Below are 20,824 nucleotides of genomic sequence, written 5' to 3' on the forward strand. Positions count from 1 at the left end.
CTCTGATCTCCTGTGGGATATTTGGGTTTTTTTGAGATTTTTAAAATTATAAAATAATTTAGAATTTATACATAGATATAAAATTACTAAATTTCAAGGCAAATTTTTAACTTACTAAGATGCCAAATTATGTTCCACAACAGTTACATCATTCCTTTAACTTTTGTCCCAGTTTTTCTCACTTCCCTCTTTGTGTTTAATCTTATTTACTTTTATTTTAAAATTAGAGAAGCCACTTTGAAATTAGTAGGGTTTCCCTTCCCACTTCTAGCATAAAAGTTCCACTAAATGCCCATCTTTATTGCTTCTTATTTTAAAATTTCCTTACTATACATTTGTCCCGTATTTGTTGTATACCACTGTAAAACATGGCTTCTCTGGTAGCTCAGATGGTAAAGAATCTGCCTGTAATGCAGGAGACCTGGGTTTAATCCCTTGGTTGGGAAGATTCCCTGGAAAAGGAAATGGCAAGTCACTCCAGTATTCTTGCCTGGAAAATCCCACAGACAGAGGAGTCTGGCAGGCTACAGTCAATGGGGTTGAAAACAGTGGAACATGACCAAATGACTAACATGCACAAACATTTCTAGGTATATTATTTATAGGTAAGGAATTCTAATTCAAGAATATATTCAAAGCATTATAAAAAAAGAGAAAGGTGCAAACCCTCAATACCTTTCAATAGCATGATTCATTGTTAAAATGTGAGCTGTAGCTTGTTAAAGAGTTTAATTTCTAATATGGGTGAAGCATTTTTGCCAACTATTGATACTATCTTATGTAGTACTATAATGACCAATGACACACAGTTGTAAGAGCACAGAAGCAGTTTGTAGTAAAAACCAGATTGCTTTAAAAGAGACAAAGTTGTTAGAAGTGTTGAGATCATTATTCTAACTTTCTAGAAAAATACTGTGTCACTCATTGATAAAGTAAAAGAATGTGAAATAATAGTATGTGGTAGAATATAAATATATTTAAGAATTGGAGGGAACTACATATGTTATTTTAAAACGGGAATTCAGGAAATGTCAAGCAGTAAAGCAAATGTAGTATATTTCACAGGTAGGAAAGATGAGTGTAATATTTTCACAGTTTTCAAATAACTGGGGAAATAACACAGAGAAAATTATAGATTAATATTCAATAAGAAAATTGACTCAGATGAAATAGTAATAAAAGTGTTTTTAAATGTATGGTTTGTAACAGAGTTTGAAACCTTGGAGACTGACAATGGGATTGCCATTTATCTCTATGTGACACTTCAGGTACTGTATTTCCTTGGTGACACACCATGAAGTGAGGGAGGAGGTAGGTAAGAGAGAAGAATTATTGACATCTCTTTCAGACCTTTGAGTATATTATAAATTAAATATTTTAAATATTTTTGCTATAATTAGCTTTCGAGTAAGAGTGCTAACAGCCTCTATTACTTTATCTCTCCTTTGCTTTAATGATTTTTATATATTAAAATTGTGTTTATTTATAGTTAGGCAGAATGATTGTAGGTTATGTTAACTATTGTAATTTAAGTTGTATTAACAAACTTATTGTATTATGAAAGTATAAACTGAATTTCTAAATATTTTTTATTCATTGTCTACCTGTTAAGGTGATAATTTCATGTATGTTCAATTTAATAAGCATATGTCTCATGAAATTTTTCATTTAATAGAAACAGTATTGAGAATCTTACACTGTACCTTTGATTCAGATACTTTAAAGAGCTTTCTATTTACGGTATTGTTTGTTTCTTCTGCTGCTGCTGCTGCTGCTGCTGCTGCTGCTGCTGCTAAGTCGCTTCAGTCGTGTCCGACTCTGTGCGACTCCATAGTCGGCAGCCCACCAGGCTCCCCTGTCCCTGGGATTCTCCAGGCAAGAACACTGGAGTGGGTTGCCATTTCCTTCTCCAATGCGTGAGAGTGAAAAGAGAAAGTGAATTCGCTCAGTTGTGCCCGACTCTTAGCGACCCCATGGACTGCAGCCTACCAGGCTCCTCTGTCCATGGGATTTTCCAGGCAAGAGTACTGGAGTGGGGTGCCATTGCCTTCTCCTATAAGACATGAAACTCGATCATTCTATACTCTTAATGTGATTGTATTTTTCGATAAGCATATACAATTTACGTGTTTTATCACATAGTGAATTTAACTTTTGAGTAAATCTCCAAAGAGAATATTTAGACAGAGTGAGATGGGAAGCTGAAGCAATTGTTCAAATAAAAAAAACTGCTTTGACCCCCAAAATGTATGTTTTTCAGAATAGATGTTCATAACCAAATATCCAGAACATGGCCTCAAATCTAACATTTCAATCTCAATGTTAAAAATAGATCAGTGAAGCATCTCAGAAGATTTTGCAATTAATGAAGTGATTTCTACTCTGGACTTAAACTGGAGTTAACTTGATAAGCAGATTAATAAGGTATAAGGGACTAGAATTTCAGGGATGTGTGATCTTGTTACTAGAATATCTTTGTAGTTTGGAAATACAACACCTTGCAACTCATGTTTTCACCTTCAAATGTTAAAGAATTTATAAATGGAATTTAAAGACTCTAAAGGGTTACATAAAATCTCCAATGAACTATAATTTTCAGAGGATATCACGTACAAAATATGTGATATGTAACCAAAAGCCAGTTTGTCTACTTCATAGTGGATGGGATGGGGAGAGGGGTAGGAGGGAGGTCCAAGAGGGACCTATATATGAATATGTATAGTCAATTCACTTCTTTGTACAGCAGAAGCTAACACAACATTGTAAAGCAATTATGCTCCAATTAAAAAAAAAAGTTTAGAAGGGGAGCATAACTAGGAAGAAAGTGTGTCAGGAAAGGTGAAGCTAAGAATAAGAGGAAGTGTGGAAGCTAAAAATAACGCTAAGGATACATCTCTCTCTTTCAGCTACATAAGTACACATGTATGCAGACAAATACATACACAGAGACATATAGATATATTCATATATAAGCATGTATAGGTTTGTGTGTATTCCTACGCATAAAATATATATAGAAAATAATCATGAGAGATAGGTAGACACACAGATATGAAATGAAGAAATGTTTTTGGAACATACAAAATATAATTAAAAAAGATGCTTTCTCTGGAGGCAATAAGAAATACAGTTAAAACCAATGGCAAAACAAAAATTAAGAACGAATCTAACTACATTTCAGTCTTTTCCCTTCTAACAAGAATAATTCTGGGGGGGACTGTCCTAAATGGCAGAGGAATAGGATGGGGAGACCACTTTTTCCCCTACAAATTCATCAAAAGATCGTTTGAATGCTGAGCAACTTCCACAGAACAACTTCTGAATGCTGGCAGAGGACACCAGGCACCCAGAAAGGCAGCCCATTCTTTTCGAAAGGAGGTAGGACAAAATATAAAAGACAAAAAGAGACAAAAGAGTTAGGGAAGGAGACCCATCCCGGGGATGGAGTCGTGAAGGAGAAGTTTCCAAATACCAGGAAACCCACTCACCAGCGAGTCTGTGGGGAGTTTTTGAATCTCAGAGGGCAACATAACCAGGAGGAAAAAAAAATATTAAAAAAATATAAAAACAGAATATGCCCCTAACTACAACTACCAGCGAAGTAGCCCAGATACTCACATCCGCCATCAGTAAGCAGGGGCTGAACAGCGGTGTGCAGGTTGCATGCTGAGGGTAAGGACAGAGCCTGAATGCCCTCTGGACAATCTAAGGGAGCTAACATGAGATAGCAACCAAACTGTGGGATAGCCAGAAAGAGAAAAAAAAAAAAAAGAGAGAGAGAGAGAGAGAACTTTCCAGCGAAAAGCTCTAACTTAAGGTGTAGCCTCGCCTACTCACAGAAAAAAGGATTGAGTGAATACCAAAGGGGATCTAGCCAGCTGCGGACCGGCCTATCCTCCCACCAGAGGAAGAGAGGCAGGCCGGTGACAGCCAGAGCCGGAAGGCCAGGGGCAATCTCGGCCCCAGAGACGGCATCCTCCATCAAACTGTGAGCAGGCTCCCAGTTCCTAACCAAGTCTTCCTGGGATCCTAGATGGTTGACAACCACCAGGAAGGTTGCAGCCAGAGACCAGCTCCCCAGAGACGGCACACCTGAGATGGCACTCCTGTGGCACACCCAGGAAACTGAGTGGCTGGGACCAGGGAGGTGATTAAGATGCACAGCCCACCTGGGACAGTGCACTTGCCAAGTACCTGGTCTCCTGAGCTGCTCAGACCTGGGAAGGGCACAAAATGGCTGCCCATCCGAGTCTGAGCCTTTGTGGGTACCTGAGAACCTGAACCAGAGCAGCTTAGACCTGGGAAGTACACAAAACCCAGAGCCCACCTTGAACAGTTCCCCTGCACAGCAACCTGGAGCCTGAGTAGTGTAGACCGGGAGAGCACACGTGCCATGAGCTGGGGCAAACCCAGTGTGGTCCATACACTGTGAGCACTCCCCACACATGCCAGTGATATTTATTTGCAGTGTTCCTCCCTCCTCACATCACAACTGAACTAGTGAGTCTAAATAAGTGACCACCTTCGCACCCCTGTGTCAGGGCATAAATTAGACACTGAAGAGACTTGCAAACAGAGGAAGCCAAAACAAACAAAGAAGAGGGAACTGCTCTGGAAGTGACAGGTTCAACAGATTAAAACCTTGTACTTAATATTGACTAAGCATTGGAAGAGGCCTATAGACCTTGAGAAGAAGTATAAGCTAGAACAAGGAACTATCTGAAACTGAGCTCCAGAGAAATTCCTAGATATATTTTTACTATTATCATTTTTTAATTATTTTTTTAATTTTTAAGTTATTTATTACTCATTTAATTTTCATTTTTATAACCTACTATTACTTTGCCAAAAAGACCCTATTCTTAAAGCAAATTTCATATATATATTTTTATATTTTTTGTGATTGATTTTGTTTTGTATTTTTAATATTGTATTTTTGAGACTCTAACCTCTACTCTAGATTTTCAATCTGCTTTTTGGTATTTGTTATCAATTTTGTATCTTTAAGAATCTAATCTTCAGTACCCATTTTTACTTAGGGGTGTGATTACTGGCTTGATTGCTCTCTCTCTCTTTTTGACTCTCCTTTTTCTCCCCCAGGTCACCTCTATCTCCTCCCTCCCCACTTCTCTTCTCTATTTAATTCTGTGAATCTCTGGGTGTTCCGGGCTGTAGAGAACACTTAGGGAACTGATTACTGGCTAGATTGCTCTCTCCCCTTTTGACTCCCCCTCCTCTTCTCCTCTTGGTCACCTCTATCTCCCTCCTCCCTCTTCTCTTCTCCATGTAACTCTGTGAACCTCTGGGTGTCCCTCACTGTGGAGAATATTTCCACCATTAACCTAGATGTTTTTTCATCTGTACTGTACGGATGGAGAAGTCTTGAGGCTACTTTAAGAATAAGACTGAAAGCCAGTGGCAGAAGGATTAAATCCAAAACTTGAGAACACCAGAAAACTCCTAACTCCAGGGAACATAAATCAACAAGAGCTCATCCAAAAGCCTCCATACCTAGCCAGAAAGCAAGTTTCACCCAAGAGCCAACAAGTTCCAGAGCAAGACATACCATGCTAATTCTCCAGCAATGCAGGAACATGCCCTGAGAATTAAAATACAGGCTGCCCAAAGTCACAGCCAACCCATAGACACCTCAAAACTCACTACTAGACACTTCATTGCACTCCAGAGAGAAGAAATCCAGCTCCACCCACTAGAACACCGACGCAAGCTTCCCTAACCAGGAAACCTTGACAAGCCACTAGTCCAACCCCACCCACAGGAAGCAACCTCCACAATAAAGAGGAACCACAAACTTCCAGCATACAGAAAGGCCACCCCAAGCACAGCAATCTAAACAAAATGAAAAGGCAGAGAAATACTCAGCAGGTAAAGGAACATGATAAATGCCCACCGAACCAAACAAAAGAGGAGGAGATAGGAAGTTTACCTGAAAAAGAATTAAGAATAATGATAGTAAAGATCATCCAAAATCTTGAAAACAAAATGGAGTTACAGATAAATAGACTGGAGACAACGATTGAGAAGATGCAAGAAATGTTTAACAAGGACCTAGAAGAAATAAAAAAGAGTCAATATATAATGAATAATGCAATAACTGAGATCAAAAGCAACCTAGAGGGAACCAACAGTAGAATAACGGAGGCAGAAGATAGTATAAGTGAGGTGGAAGATAAATTGTTGGAAATAAATGAAGCAGAGAGGAAAAAAGAATGAAAAGAAATGAGGACAGCCTCAGAGACCTCTGGGACAAGATTAAATGCCCCAACATATGAAGCATAGGAGTCCTGGAAGAAGAAGACAAAAAGAAAGGCCATGAAGAAAATACTTGAGGAGATAATACTTGAAAACTTCCCTAAAATGGGGAAGGAAATAACGACCCAAATCCAAGAAATCCAGAGAATCCCAAACTGGGTAAACCCAAGGTGAAACACCCCAAGACACATATTAATAAATTTAATGAAGATCAAACACAAAGAGCAAATATTAAAAGCATCAAGGGAAAAGCAACAAATAACACACAAGGGGATTCCCATAAGGATAACAGCTGATAGACCTTCCAATATAAACTCTTCAGGCCAGAAAGGAATGGCAGGGCATACTTAAAGTGATGAAAGAGCAAAACCTACAACTCAGATTATTATACCCAGCAAGGATCTCATTCAAATATGAAGGAGAAACCAAAAGCTTTACAGATGAGGAGAAGCTAAGAGAATTCAGCACCACCAAACCACCTCTTCAACAAATGGTAAAGGACCTTTTTTAGACAGGAAACACAGAAAAGGTTTATAAAGTTGAACCCAAAACAACAAAGTAAATGGCAATGGGATCATACGTATTAATAATTACCTTAAATGTAAATGGGGTGAATGCCCCACCCAAAGACAAAGACTGGTTGAATGGATTCAAAAACAAGACCCCTATATAAGCTGTCTACAAGAGACTCACCTCAAACCAAGGAACACATACAGATTGAAAGTGAAGGACTGGAAAAAGATATTTCATGCAAATGGAGACCAAAAGAAAGCAGGAGTAGCCATAATCATATCAGATAAAATAGACATTGAAATAAAGGGTGTGAAAAGAGACAAAGAAGCATACTACATAATGATCAAAGGATCAATCCAAGAAGAAGAGATAACAATTATTAATATATATATATACACTCAACATATGGAGCACCACAATATGTTAGGCAAATGATAACAAATATGAAAGGGGAAATTAACATTAACACAATACTAGTGGGAGACTTTAATATGCCACTCACACCTATAGATAGATCAACTATAAAGAAAATTAGAAAGGAAACACAAACTTTAAATGATACAATGGACCAGTTAGACCTAATTGATATCTACAGGACTTTTCACCCCCAAACAATGAATTTCACCTTTTCTTCAAGTGCACACGGAATGTTCTCCAGGATAGATCACACTCTGGGCCATAAATTTCAGTTCAGTTCAGTTCAGTTCAGTGGCTCAGTTGTGTCCGACTCTCCGCGACCCCATGAATCACAGCACGCCAGGCCTCGCTGTCCATCACCAACTCCCGGAGTTCACTCAAACTCATGTCCACAGAGTCGGTGATACCATCCAGCCACCTCATTCTCAGTCGTCCCCTTCTCCTCCCGCCCCAAACCTTTCCCAGCATCAGAGTCTTTTCCAGTGAGTCAACTCGTCGCATGAGGTGGCCAAAGTATTGCAGTTTCAGCTTTAGCATCAGACCTTCCAATGAACACTCAGGATCGATCTCCCTTACAATGGACTGTTTGGATCTCCTTGCGGTACAAGGGACTCTCAAGAGTCTTCTCCAACACCACAGTTCAAAAGCATCAATTCTTCGGCGATCAGCTTTCTTCACAGTCCAACTCTCACATCCATAAATTTAGCCTTGGTAAATTCAAAAATTTTGAAATCATTTCAAACTTGTTTTCTGATCACAATGCAGTAAAATTAGATGTCAACTGCAAGACGCGATGCGAGAGACGCCGGCCCGGGCGGCGCAGACGCGACGCGAGAGATGCCAGCCCCGGCGGCCCAGACGCGACGTGAGAGACGCCGGCCCTGGCGCAACGAACCACGCAAAGAGGCGCGGCCGTGAAGAGCTATCCCACGCCTGAGGCCAGGGCCGGAGGCCGAGAGGAGCTACCCCACGTCCAACAGGCGGTGTCTGCGCGGGCGCAGGAGGGCCGAGAGGAGCTACTCCGCATTCAAGGTCAGGAGGGGCGGCCTCGAGGAGATACCCCTCACCCAAGGTAAGGTACAGCGGCTGCACTTTGCTGGAGCGGCTGTGAAGAGATTTTCCACGACCAAGGTAAGAGAAACCCAAATAAGACAGTAGGTATTGCTAGGGGGCACGAGAGGGCGGACAAACTGAAATCATAATCACAGGAAACTAGCCAATCTGATCACATGGACCACAGCCGAATGTGGTCCACTGGAGAAGGGAATGGCAAACCACTTCAGTATACTTGCCTTGAGATCCCCATGAACAGTAACAAAGGGCAAAATGATAGGATACTGAATGAGGAATTCCCCAGGTCAGTAGGTGCCCAGTATGCTACTGGAGCTCAGTGGAGAAATAACTATAGAAGGAATAAAGGGATGGAGCAAAAGCAAAACCAATACCCAGTTGTGGATGTGACCAGTGATAGAAGCAAGGTCCAGTGCTGTAAAGAGCAGTATTGCATAGGAACCTGGAATGTTAGGTCCATGAATCAAGGCAAATTGGAAGTGGTCAAACAGGAGATGGCAAGAGTGAACGTTGACATTCTAGGAATCAGTGAATTAAAATGGACTGGAATGGGTGAATTTAACTCAGACGACCATTATATCTACTACTGTGGGCAGGAATCCCTTAGAAGAAATGGAGTAGCCATCATGGTCAACAAAAGAGTCCAAAATGCAGTACTTGGATGCAATCTTAAAAATGACAGGATGATTTCTGTTCGTTTCCAAGGCAAACCATTCAATATTACAGTAATCCAGGCCTATGCCCCAACCAGTAATGCTGAAGAAGCCGAAGTTAATCGGTTCTATGAAGACCTACAAGACCTTTTAGAACTAACACCCAAAAAAGATGTCCTTTTCATTATAGGGGACTGGAATGCAAAAGTAGGAAGTCAAGAAACACCTGGAGTAACTGGCAAATTCGGCCTTGGAGCACGGAATGAAGCAGGGCAAAGGCTAATAGAGTTTTGTCAAGAGAATTCACTGGTCATAGCAAACACCCTCTTCCAACAACACAAGAGAAGACTGTACACATGGACATCACCAGATGGTCAACACCGAAATCAGATTGATTATATTCTTTGCAACCAAAGATGGAGAAGCTGTATAGAGTTAGCGAAAACAAGACCAGTAGCTGACTGTGGCTCAGATCATGAACTCCTTATTGCGAAGTTCAGACTTAAATTGAAGAAAGTAGGGAAAACCACTAGACCATTCAGATATGACCTCAATCAAATCCCTTATGATTATACAATGGAAGTGAGAAATAGATTTAAGGGACTAGATCTGATTGATAGAGTGCCTGATGAACTCTGGACGGAGGTTCGTGACATTGTACAGGAGACAGGAACCAAGACCATCCCCATGGAAAAGAAATGCAAAAGAGCGAAATGGCTGTCTGAGGAGGCCTTACAAATAGCTGTGAAAAGAAGAGAGGCGAAAAGCAAAGGAGAAAAGGAAAGATATAAGCATCTGAATGCAGAGTTCCAAAGAATAGCAAGGAGAGATAAGAAAGCCTTCCTCAGCAATCAATGCAAAGAAATAGAGGAAAAAAACAGAATAGGAAAAACAAGAGACCACTTCAAGAAAATTAGAGATTCCAAGGGAACATTTCATGCAAAGATGGGCTCGATAAAGGACAGAAATGGTATGGACCTAACAGAAGCAGAAGATATTAAGAAGAGGTGGCAGGAATACACAGAAGAACTGTACAAAAAAGATCTTCACGACCAAGATAGTCACGATAACGTGATCACTGACCTAGAGCCAGACATCTTGGAATGTGAAGTCAAGTGGGTCTTAGAAAGCATCACTACCAACAAAGCTACTAGAGGTGATGGAATTCCAGTTGAGCTATTTCAAGTCTTGAAAGATGATGCTGTGAAAGTGATGCACTCAATATGCCAGCAGATTTGGAAAACTCAGCAGTGGCCACAGGACTGGAAGAGGTCAGTCTTCATTCCAATCCCAAGAAAGGCAATGCCAAAGAATGCTCAAACTACAGCACAATTGCACTCATCTCACACACTAGTAAAGTCATGCTCAAAATTCTCCAAGCCAGGCTTCAGCAGTATATAAACCGTGAACTCCCAGATGTTCAAGCAGGTTTTAGAAAAGGCAGAGGCACCAGAGATCAAATTGCCAACATCCGCTGGATCATGGAGAAAGCAAGAGAGTTTCAGAAAAACATCTATTTCTGCTTTATTGACTATGCCAAAGCCTTTGACTGTGTCGATCACAATAAACTGTGGAACATTCTGAAAGAGATGGGAATCCCAGACCACCTGACCTGCCTCTTGAGAAACCTGTATGCAGGTCAGGAAGCAACTGTTAGAACTGGACATGGAACAACAGACTGGTTCCAAATAGGAAAAGGTGTATGTCAGGGTTGTATATTGTCACCTTGCATATTTAACTTATATGCAGAGTACATCATGAGGAACGCTGGGCTGGAAGAAGCACAAGCTGGAATCAAGATTGCCGGGAGAAATATCAATAACCTCAGATATGCAGATGACAGTACCCTTATGGCAGAAAGTGAAGAGGAACTCAAAAGCCTCTTGATGAAAGTGAAAGAGGAGAGTGAAAAGGTTGGCTTGAAGATCAACATTCAGAAAACAAAGATCATGGCATCTGGTCCCATCACTTCATGGGAAATAGATGGAAAAACATTGGAAACAGTGTCAGACTTTGTTTTTTTGGGCTCCAAAATCACTGCAGATGCTGATTGCAGCCATGAAATTAAAAGACGTTGCTCCTTGGAAGGAAAGTTATGACCAACCTTGATAGTATATTAAAAAGCAGAGACATTACTTTGCCAACCAAGGTCCGTCTAGTCAAGGCAATGGTTTTTCCCATGGTCATGTATGGATGTGAGTGTTGGACTGTGAAGAAGGCTGACCGCCGAAGAATCGATGCTTTTGAACTGTGGTGTTGGAGAAGACTCTTGAGAGTCCCTTATACTGCAAGGAGATCCAACCAGTCCATTCTAGAGGAGATCAATCCTGGATGTTCATTGGAGGGACTGATGCTAAAGCTGAAACTCCAATACTTTGGCCACCTCATGCGACGAGTTGACTCACTGGAAAAGACTCTGATGCTGGGAAAGTTTGGGGGCGGGAGGAGAAGGGGACGACCGAGAATGAGATGGCTGGATGGTATCATCGACTCTGTGGACATGAGTTTGAGTGAACTCCGGGAGTTGGTGATGGACAGGGAGGCCTGGCGTGCTGTGATTCATGGGGTCGCGGAGAGTCGGACACGACTGAGCAACTGAACTGAACTTAACTGAACTGCAGGAAAAAACTATTAAAAATACAAACATGTGGAGGCTAAACAACACACTTCTGAATAACCAACAAATCACAGGAGAAATCAAAAAAGAAATCAAAATATGCATAGCAATTAATGAAAATATGACAACCCAAAACCTACGGGATTCAGCAAAAGCAGTACTAAGGGGAAGGTTCATAGCAATACAAGCTTACTTCAAGAAACAAGAGAAAATTCAAGTAAATAACCTAACTTTACATGTAAAGCAACTAGAAAAAGAAATGAAGAAACCCCAGGGTTAGTAGAAAGAAAGAAATCATAAAAATTAGGGCAGAAATAAATGAAAAAGAAACAAAGGGGACTATTGCAAAAATTAACAAAACTAAAAGTTGGTTCTTTGATAAGATAAATAAAATAGGCAAACCACTAGCCAGACACTCAAGGAAAAAAGGGAGAAGAATCAGATCAACAAAATTAGAAAGGGAAATGGAGAAATCACAACAGACAAGACAAATACAAAGGATCATAAGAGTCTACTATCAGCAACCATATGACAATAAAATGGACAACTTGGAAGAAATGGATGAGTTTTTAGAGAAGCATAACCTTCCAAAAATGAACCAGGAAGAAACAGAAAATCTTAACAGACCCATCACAAGCATGGAAATCAAAACTGTAATAAAAAATCTTCCAGCAAACAAAAGCCTGGAACCAGATGGCTTCACAGGTGAATTCTATCAAACATTTAGAGAAGAACTAACACCTATCCTACTCAAACTCTTACAGAAAATTGCAGAGGAAGGTAAACTGCCAAACTCATTCTATGAAGGCCACCATCACCCTAATACTAAAACCAGACAAAGATGCCAGAAAAAAAGAAAACTACAGGCCAATATCACTGATGAACATAGATGCAAAAATCCTCAACAAAATTCTAGCAAAGAGAATCCAACAACATATTAAAAAGATCATACATTGTGACCAAGTGAGCTTTATCCCAGGAATGCAAGGATTCTTCAATATTCACAAATCAATCAATGTGATGTACTACATTAATAAATTGAAAGATAAAAACCATATGATTATTTCAATAGATGCAGAGAAAGCCTTTGACAAAATTCAAGATCCATTTATGATAAAAACCCTCCAGAAAGCAAGCATAGAAGGAACATACCTCAACATAATAAAATCCATACATGATAAACCCACAGCAAACATTATCCTCAATGGTAAAAAAAATTGAAAGCATTTCCCCTAAACTCAGGAATAAGACAAGGGTGCCCACTCTTACCTTACTATTCAACTTAGTTTTGGGAGTTTTAGCCACAACCATCAGAGAAGAAAAAGAAATAAAAGGAATCCAGATTGGAAAAGAAGAAGTAAAACTCTCACTGTTTGCAGATGACTTGATCCTCTACATAGAAAACCCTAAACACACCACCAGAAAATTACTAGAGCTAATCAATGACTATAGTAAAGTTGCAGGATATAAAATAAGGACACATAAATCTCTTGCATTCCTATACACTAACAATGAGAAAACAGAAAGAGAAATTAAGGAAACATTTCCATTCACCATTGCAAAGAAAATGTTAAAACAGGAATAAATCTACCTATAGAAACAAAAGACCTATATATAGAAAACTACAAAACAATGATGAAAGAAATCAAAGATGACACAAATAGATGGAGAAATATACCATGTTCATGAATCAGAAGAATCAATATAGTGAAAATGAGTATACTATCCAAAGCAATCTATAGATTCAATGCAACCCTGATCAAGCTACCAACGGTATTTTTCACATAACTATAACAAATAATTTCACATTGTGTATGGAAATACAAAAAACCTCAAATAGCCAAAGCAATCTTGAGAAAGAAGAATGGAACTGGGGGAATCAATCTGCCTGACTTCAGAGTATACTTGCAATGCTACTGTCATCAAGACAGTATTGTACTGTCAGAAAGACAGAAATATAGATCAATGGAAGAAACAAAGATAAGGTGTCCACACACCTATGGACACCTTATCTTTGACCAAGGAGGCAAGAATACACAATGGAGAAAATACAATCTCTTTAAAAAGTGGTGCTGGGAAAACTGGTCAACCACTTGTAAAAGAATGAAACTAGAACTCTTTTTAACACCATACACAAAAATAAACTCAAAATGGATTAAAGATCTAAATGTAAGACCAGAAAATATAAAACTCCCAGAGGAAAACATAGACAAAACACCCCCTGACATAAATCACAGCAGGATCCTCTGTGAACCACCTCCCAGAGTAATGGAAATAATAGCAAAAATAAACAAATGGGACCTAATTTAACCTAAAAACTTTTGCACAATGAAGGAAACTATAAGCAAAGTGAAAAGACAGCCTTCAGAATGGGAGAAAATAATAACAAAGCAACTGACAAAGAATCTCAAAAATATACAAGCAGCTCCTGTAGCTCAATTCCAGAAAAATAAACAACCCAATCAAAAAACGGGCCAAAGAACTAAACAGACATTTCTCCAAAGACATTCAGATGTCTAACAAACATGAAAAGATGCTCAACATCACTCATTATCAGAGAAATGCATATCAAAACCACAATGAGGTAACATCTCACACCAGTCAGAATGGCTACCATCAAAAAGTCTACAAACAATATATGTTGGAGAGGGTGGAGAAAAGGGAACCCTCTTACACTGTTGGTGGGAATGCAAACTAGTACAGCCACTATAGAGAACAGTGTGGAGATTCCTTGAAAAAGTGGAACTACAACTGCTGTATGACCCAGCAATCCCACTGGTGAGCATACACACCAAGGAAACCAAAATTGAAAGAGACACAAGTACCCCAGTGTTCATCGCAGCACCGTTTACAATAGCTAGGACATGGAAGCAACCTAGATGTCCATCAGCAGACTAATGGATAAGAAAGCTGTAGTACATATGCACAATGGAGTATTACTCCGCTATTAAAAAGAATGCATTTGAATCAATTCTAATAAGGTGCATGAAACTGGAGCCTAGTATACAGAGTGAAATGTCAGAAAGAAAAACACCAATACATTATATTAAAGCATATATATAGAATTTAGAAAGATGGTAATGATGACCCTATATGCGAGACAGTGAAAGAGACAGAGATATAAAGAACAGACTTATGGACTCTGTGGGAGAAACAAGGATGGGGTGATTTGAGAGATAGCACTGAAACATGTACATTACCATATATGAAACAGATCGCCAGTCCAGGTTCAATGCATGAGACAGGGTGCTCTGGGTTGGTGCACTGGGATGACCCTGAGGGATGGGATGGGGAGGGAGGAGGGAAGCGGGTTCAGGATGTGGAACACATGTACACCCATGGCTGATTCATGTCAGTATATGGCAAAAACCACTACAATATTGTAATTAGCCTCCAATTAAAATAATTAAAAAAAATAATAATTCTGAAATAAATAGAGAAAAAATTCAAAGCAGTAGAAATACAAGCAAAGAAACTCAGAGTAGTCAAGGAGACCAACCACCTGTGTCCTAAGTTTGAACATCATAGCCTGGGTAATTTATGTCAGTACACCGGTCGCTTTCACCAGCAATGGAAATTAAGCCAGAGAACAGGAAGTCAGCATTAATTTTTTTTTAAACCAGGCTTCTATGAGCTTAATAAATATTCTGAGAAAAAATTTTAGAAATATAAAAAGCTTTTTTTTTATTTTTCAAAGTTAATTTAAGTTTCTTAAAAAAATGTTCATTAATATTTACAGTGGAAATGTTAGGAACAGATGTTACAATTTTTGAATAAGATCTCTAAAATCACAGATTAGAATGACAGAAATATATTTTGATTTTTGGAAGGCATTTACATAATCCTACATGACTTTCTTTTGGACATAGTATAAAAATGGCAGAACATTTCTAATGGGTAGTGAAGTTTATGATTCCTATTGACCAGAGTGAAGGCCTCTGATAGAGTGTAGAAGGATCAAATCCTTTTACACTTATGTAACATGGCTTAAAAGAAAGGAAACATAAGTTTCTTGATGAGTTTATGTTATCTGATCACCAGCTCTAACACCCTACAAGGTAAAATTATTCCAATTTCACAGATGAGGGAACTGAATTTCAAAGAAATTAAACAACTTTTCTCATATCTAGAAGTTAGTAATTGCAAAACTGGCTGTCAAACTCAGATCTGCACAACTCTTCCACTGTATCTCCTAAGAGGACAAAAGACACATATTAAATTTGTGGTAGCATACACTTGAGAGATTATGTTAAAATACTGAATGACAGAATCAAGAGCAGAAATGTATGGGATCATAGCCAGAAGAAACAAAATGAGATTCTTTTGAAATTAATATTAAATCTTAAAAGAAATCTTCAGAGAATCAGTTGAACATGTACAAAATGGCAAATTATGTTTTATCAGTAGATTATATAATAAATATCATAAAGTTTGAGTGTGGAGTCTATCAGTCAGTTGTATGGTGGTAAAAAAAAATATAGTGTTGAATTAATGGATATATTGATAAGGCAAAAGTAGAGAATTACACTACTATCTTCAGCTGTAGGAGGAGTTTGAAAGTAGTGTTTGCGATGTTAATTCTAGGTGCCATGTTCTAAAGGGCATGTCGCAAGTTGACAAATATTGAGTCAAATGTGCCATATGAACATCTAGAAGAACAAATGCTTTCCCTGTCATGTCTTATATTTCATGTTTGTTTCATTTATACACCATTGTTTTGCTATGATAGCTTTATAAAAATTCCCAAAGAATATTGTTCAGTAAGAAATGGAATGTTCCAGTGTTTTGTTATGATAGCTTTATAAAAATTCCCAAAGAATATTGCTGAGTAAGAAATGGAATAGTCCAGTGTCATGAGTGCAGCTGTATGACAGAAACAGTTCTAAATGACATATTGGTTTCCAAATTATATTTTTATAATTGGAAAACATCTGATTTATAAATTGCACAAGGTTATCACTTTTCAAGGAAAATGTAAAAGTGCTTGCATTACAAGTTTTATGTATTTTTATATCCACCTTTATTATTGCTGCTAAAATATGTATTTTCTAAAAATTTTTATTTTCCAATTTGTATTGTGCTTTAACAAGATGCTTTACTTTGATTTTCATAAATGCTGAAAAGACTCTCTTAAGAATTTTAAGCATAAGTAATGTTTCAGTCAAAGTATACAAATCAAGGTTTTTTTATGGTCATACCATATTTTGTGCTTGAAATCTGTCAGTATCTTATTTTATAGCAATTAAATAACTCAACAATTTATGTCACGTTCCAGTCTTTTTCAATGGGCATTTGCAAAAAGAATTTGATGTGTTTTTAAAATTACTGCAAAGAGAGAGATCATATAATGCTTAATAATAGAATATAATTAAACTTCTCTTTTTTGCTTTGTGTTTCTGAAACAAAATTACTGGAGTCTTATTCATTTTAAAATATAGGATTTCACCTTGAACCATGTAAAGATAAAGAATGTTTGGTCAGATATTTTTTGAAAAAGAAAGGTTATTTGTACCACTGATCCATAATGGAGAAGCTTTCTTTGTCAAAGTCTTTTCCTTAGAAAGTTGACCTTCGGTCAACCTGTAATGAAAACAGAGACATTCTTAGGTGATTGATCAGATTAGGCAATCCCAGTTTTAGTAATGAAAAGCTAAAATTTAAGATGAAATGTGACCTCAGGAGTTCACATTTGCATTTGTGATTTTCCAGCAAAACTCCATTTAAGTAAAGTTTCTTGAGGTATTTTCCAGAATTTAATGTCAATGGTTGGCCTTTGAAAACACTCTCAGAAGAATATGTAAAGGTTAACAACTCACCTCATGGAATCTACCTAGGTCTCGGTACCTGTTGTGTACCTTTTATCCTTGAAAGTGCAGAAAAAAAGGTTATTTCTAATTTCTAAGATATGTGTAGAATATTATATAGTCAGTCAGGTAATAAAAGAGAGTGAGTAAAGTCAAGAATATGGAGCATCTTTAAGTATCTGGCAAGCATCCTCCAAATTGAAATGAAGGTAATAGTTTAGTGGCAGGCGTGTGTGCTAAGTCTCTTCAGTAGTGTCCTATTCTTTGTGACTCTATGGACCGTGGCCCACCCAGCTCCTCAGTCCATGGAATTCTCTAGGCAGGAATACTAGAGTGGGCTGCCATTTTCTTCTCCAGGGGATCTTCACGACCCAAGGATCCAACCTGCATCTCTTATGTCTCCTCCTTGGCAGTTTAGTGGCAGTATTTTTCTTATGACTTTGACATTTAATGTGCCACAGAATATTATAGATTCATTGGTTTCTCGAATACTGTAGAAACTGTGTGTAAAGTAAGTACACATTAGCTATTGTATCAATAAAAAAAATTTCCCAATAATTTTTCTGAGTTTCTAATTCAAATTATTTGAATAGAATTAATAAAACATTTTCCAGTCTTTTCTTGGACTCTATCATACAAGTGATTCCTAAGAATTTTGTTTCAGGACGGAAAGAAAAACAAGAGGAATTCCTTATGTCTTCTCACTATCCTAAGTCTGCTATTTCATCTATCTCTCCATATTGTATATGTTGCACATTGATCTATATAATATTATATTCATTTGTCTTCATGAGTTTGAGTTAACTCTGGGAGATTGTGAAGGACATGGAAGCCTGGTGTGTTGCAGTCCATGGAGGTCACAAAGAGTTGGATACAACTTAATGACTGAACAACAATAAACAATAAATCACTTCATCTTTGTTGTTTGTCAAAAAAGAAAAGGATGAGACAAGCTCAGGACATTCTGAAAAAACAATGATTTTAGGATGCACTAAAAATGCAAAAAAGCAAAATGGCTGTCTGAGGAGGCCTTAGAAATAACTGTGTAAAGAAGAGAAGCAAAAAGCAAAGGAGAAAAGGAATGATATAAGCATCTGAATGCAGAGTTCCAAAGGAGAGATAAGAAAGCCTTCCTCAGCAATCAATGCAAAGAAATAGAGGAAAAAAACAGAATAGGAAAAACAAGAGATCTCTTTAAGAAAATTAGAGATATCAAGGGAACATTTTATGCAAAGATGGGCTGGATAAAGGACAAAAATGGTATGAACCTAACAGAAGCAGAAGATATTAAGAAGAGGTGGCAAGAATACACAGAAGAACTGTACAAAAAAGATCTTCATGACGAAGATAATCATGATGGCGTGATCACTCACCTGGAACCAGACATCTTGGAATGTGAAGTCAAGTGGGCCTTAGAAAGCATCACTATGAACAAAGCTAGTGGAAGTGATGGAACTCCAACTGAGCTATTTCAAATCCTGAAAGATGATGCTGTGAAAGTGCTGCACTCAGTATGCCAGCAAATTTGGAAAACTCAGCAATGGCCACAGGACTGGAAAAGGTCAGTCTTCATTCCAATCCCAAGGAAAGGAAATGCCAAAGAATGCTCAAACTACCGCACAATTGCACTCATCTCACACACTAGTAAAGTAATGCTCAAAATTCTCCAACCCAGGTTTCAGCAATATGTGAACCGTGAACTTCCAGAAGTTCAAGCAGGTTTTAGAAAAAGCAGAGGAACCAGAGATCAAATTGCCAACATCCGCTGGATCATGGAGAAAGCAAGAGAGTTCCAGAAAAACATCTATTTCTGCTTTATTGACTATGCCAAAGCCTTTGACTGTGTCGATCACAATAAACTGTGGAACATTCTGAAAGAGATGGGAATACCAGACCACCTGACCTGCCTTTTGAGAAACCTGTATGCAGGTCAGGAAGCAACAGTTAGAACTGGACATGGAACAACAGACTGGTTCCAAATAGGAAAAGGAGTACGTCAAGGTTGTATATTGTCACCCTGCTTATTTAACTTATATGCAGAGTACATCATGAGGAACGCTGGGCTGAAAGAAGCACAAGCTGAAATCAAGATTGCTGGGAGAAATGTCAGTAACCTCAGATATGCAGATAACACCACCCTTATGGCAGAAAGTGAGGAGGAACTCAAAGGCCTCTTAATGAAAGTGAAAGTGGAGAGTGAAAAGGTTGGCTTGAAGCTCAACATTCAGAAAACGAAGATCATGGCATCTGGTCCCATCACTTCATGGGAAATAGATGGGGAAACAGTGTAAACAGTGTCAGACTTTATTTTTTTGGGCTCCAAAATCACTGCAGATGCTGATTGCAGCCATGAAATTAAAAGATGCTTACTCCTTGGAAGGAAAGTTACGACCAACCTCGACAGCATATTAAAAAGCAGAGACATTACTTTGCCAACCAAGGTACGTCTAGTCAAGGCTATGGTTTTTCCCGTGGTCATGTATGGATGTGAGAGTTGGACTGTGAAGAAAGCTGATCGCCGAAGAACTGATGCTTTTGAACTGTGGTGCTGGAGGATACTCTTGAGAGTCCCTAGTACTGCAAGGAGATCCAACCAGTCCATTCTAAAGGAGATCAGTCCTGGGTGTTCATCGGAAGGACTGATGCTAAAGCTGAAACTCCAATACTGTGGCCACCTCATGTGACGAGTTGACTCACTGGAAAAGAGTCTGATGCTGGGAGGTATTAGGGGTGGGAGGAGAAGGGGACGACAGAGAATGAGATGGCTGGATGGCATCACCGACTCTGTGGACATGAGTTTGAGTGAACTCCGGGAGTTGGTGATGGACAGGGAGGTCTGGTGTGCTGTGATTCATGGGGTCTCAAAGAGTCGGACATGACTGAACAACTGAACTGAACTGAACTGAACTGAATGTAGGTGTCCTGAATTGCTTTAGTGACTCTGATGTAGACACTATGGTGAAGTCCCTCACAGTAGAATTTAGACAAGTTTGCTTACCATTTGGGTGCATATATCACAAGAGCATCATTTAGGACAATTTAGGATTATTTTACAGAATGACAACATGACTTATGGAAAAATAATGCAAACTATTTTCAGATAGAATAACTTTATAACTGAGACTCATGTACCAGAGAAACAAAAGCAGAAATTATGTGAAGACCAATCTCTACATAAAAGAAAGAACATAGTCTGGATATTAAAACATTTGATCTCTCATCCTGGACTTGCTATGAATGTAGAAAAAATGACTGATTTCTGTTTCTTATGTTCTTCCTTCATAAAATGTCCATTTGAATTCCAAAAAAAGTATATGATAAATCACAAGGATTTTAAGCATATGAATTTTAATACAAACATATAAAATCAATTTCAAAAATTTTCTGAATATACTGAAAATGTTCATTAGGAACAGACTAACCATAAGCCTTCTCTATTTTTTTCTATTAAATTCAAGTACCCAGTGGAACCTGAA

This window comes from Moschus berezovskii, chromosome 6 (assembly GCF_049115385.1).
Source record: "Moschus berezovskii isolate FMDL1 chromosome 6, NW_MosBer_1.0, whole genome shotgun sequence".
NCBI lineage: Eukaryota > Metazoa > Chordata > Mammalia > Artiodactyla > Moschidae > Moschus > Moschus berezovskii.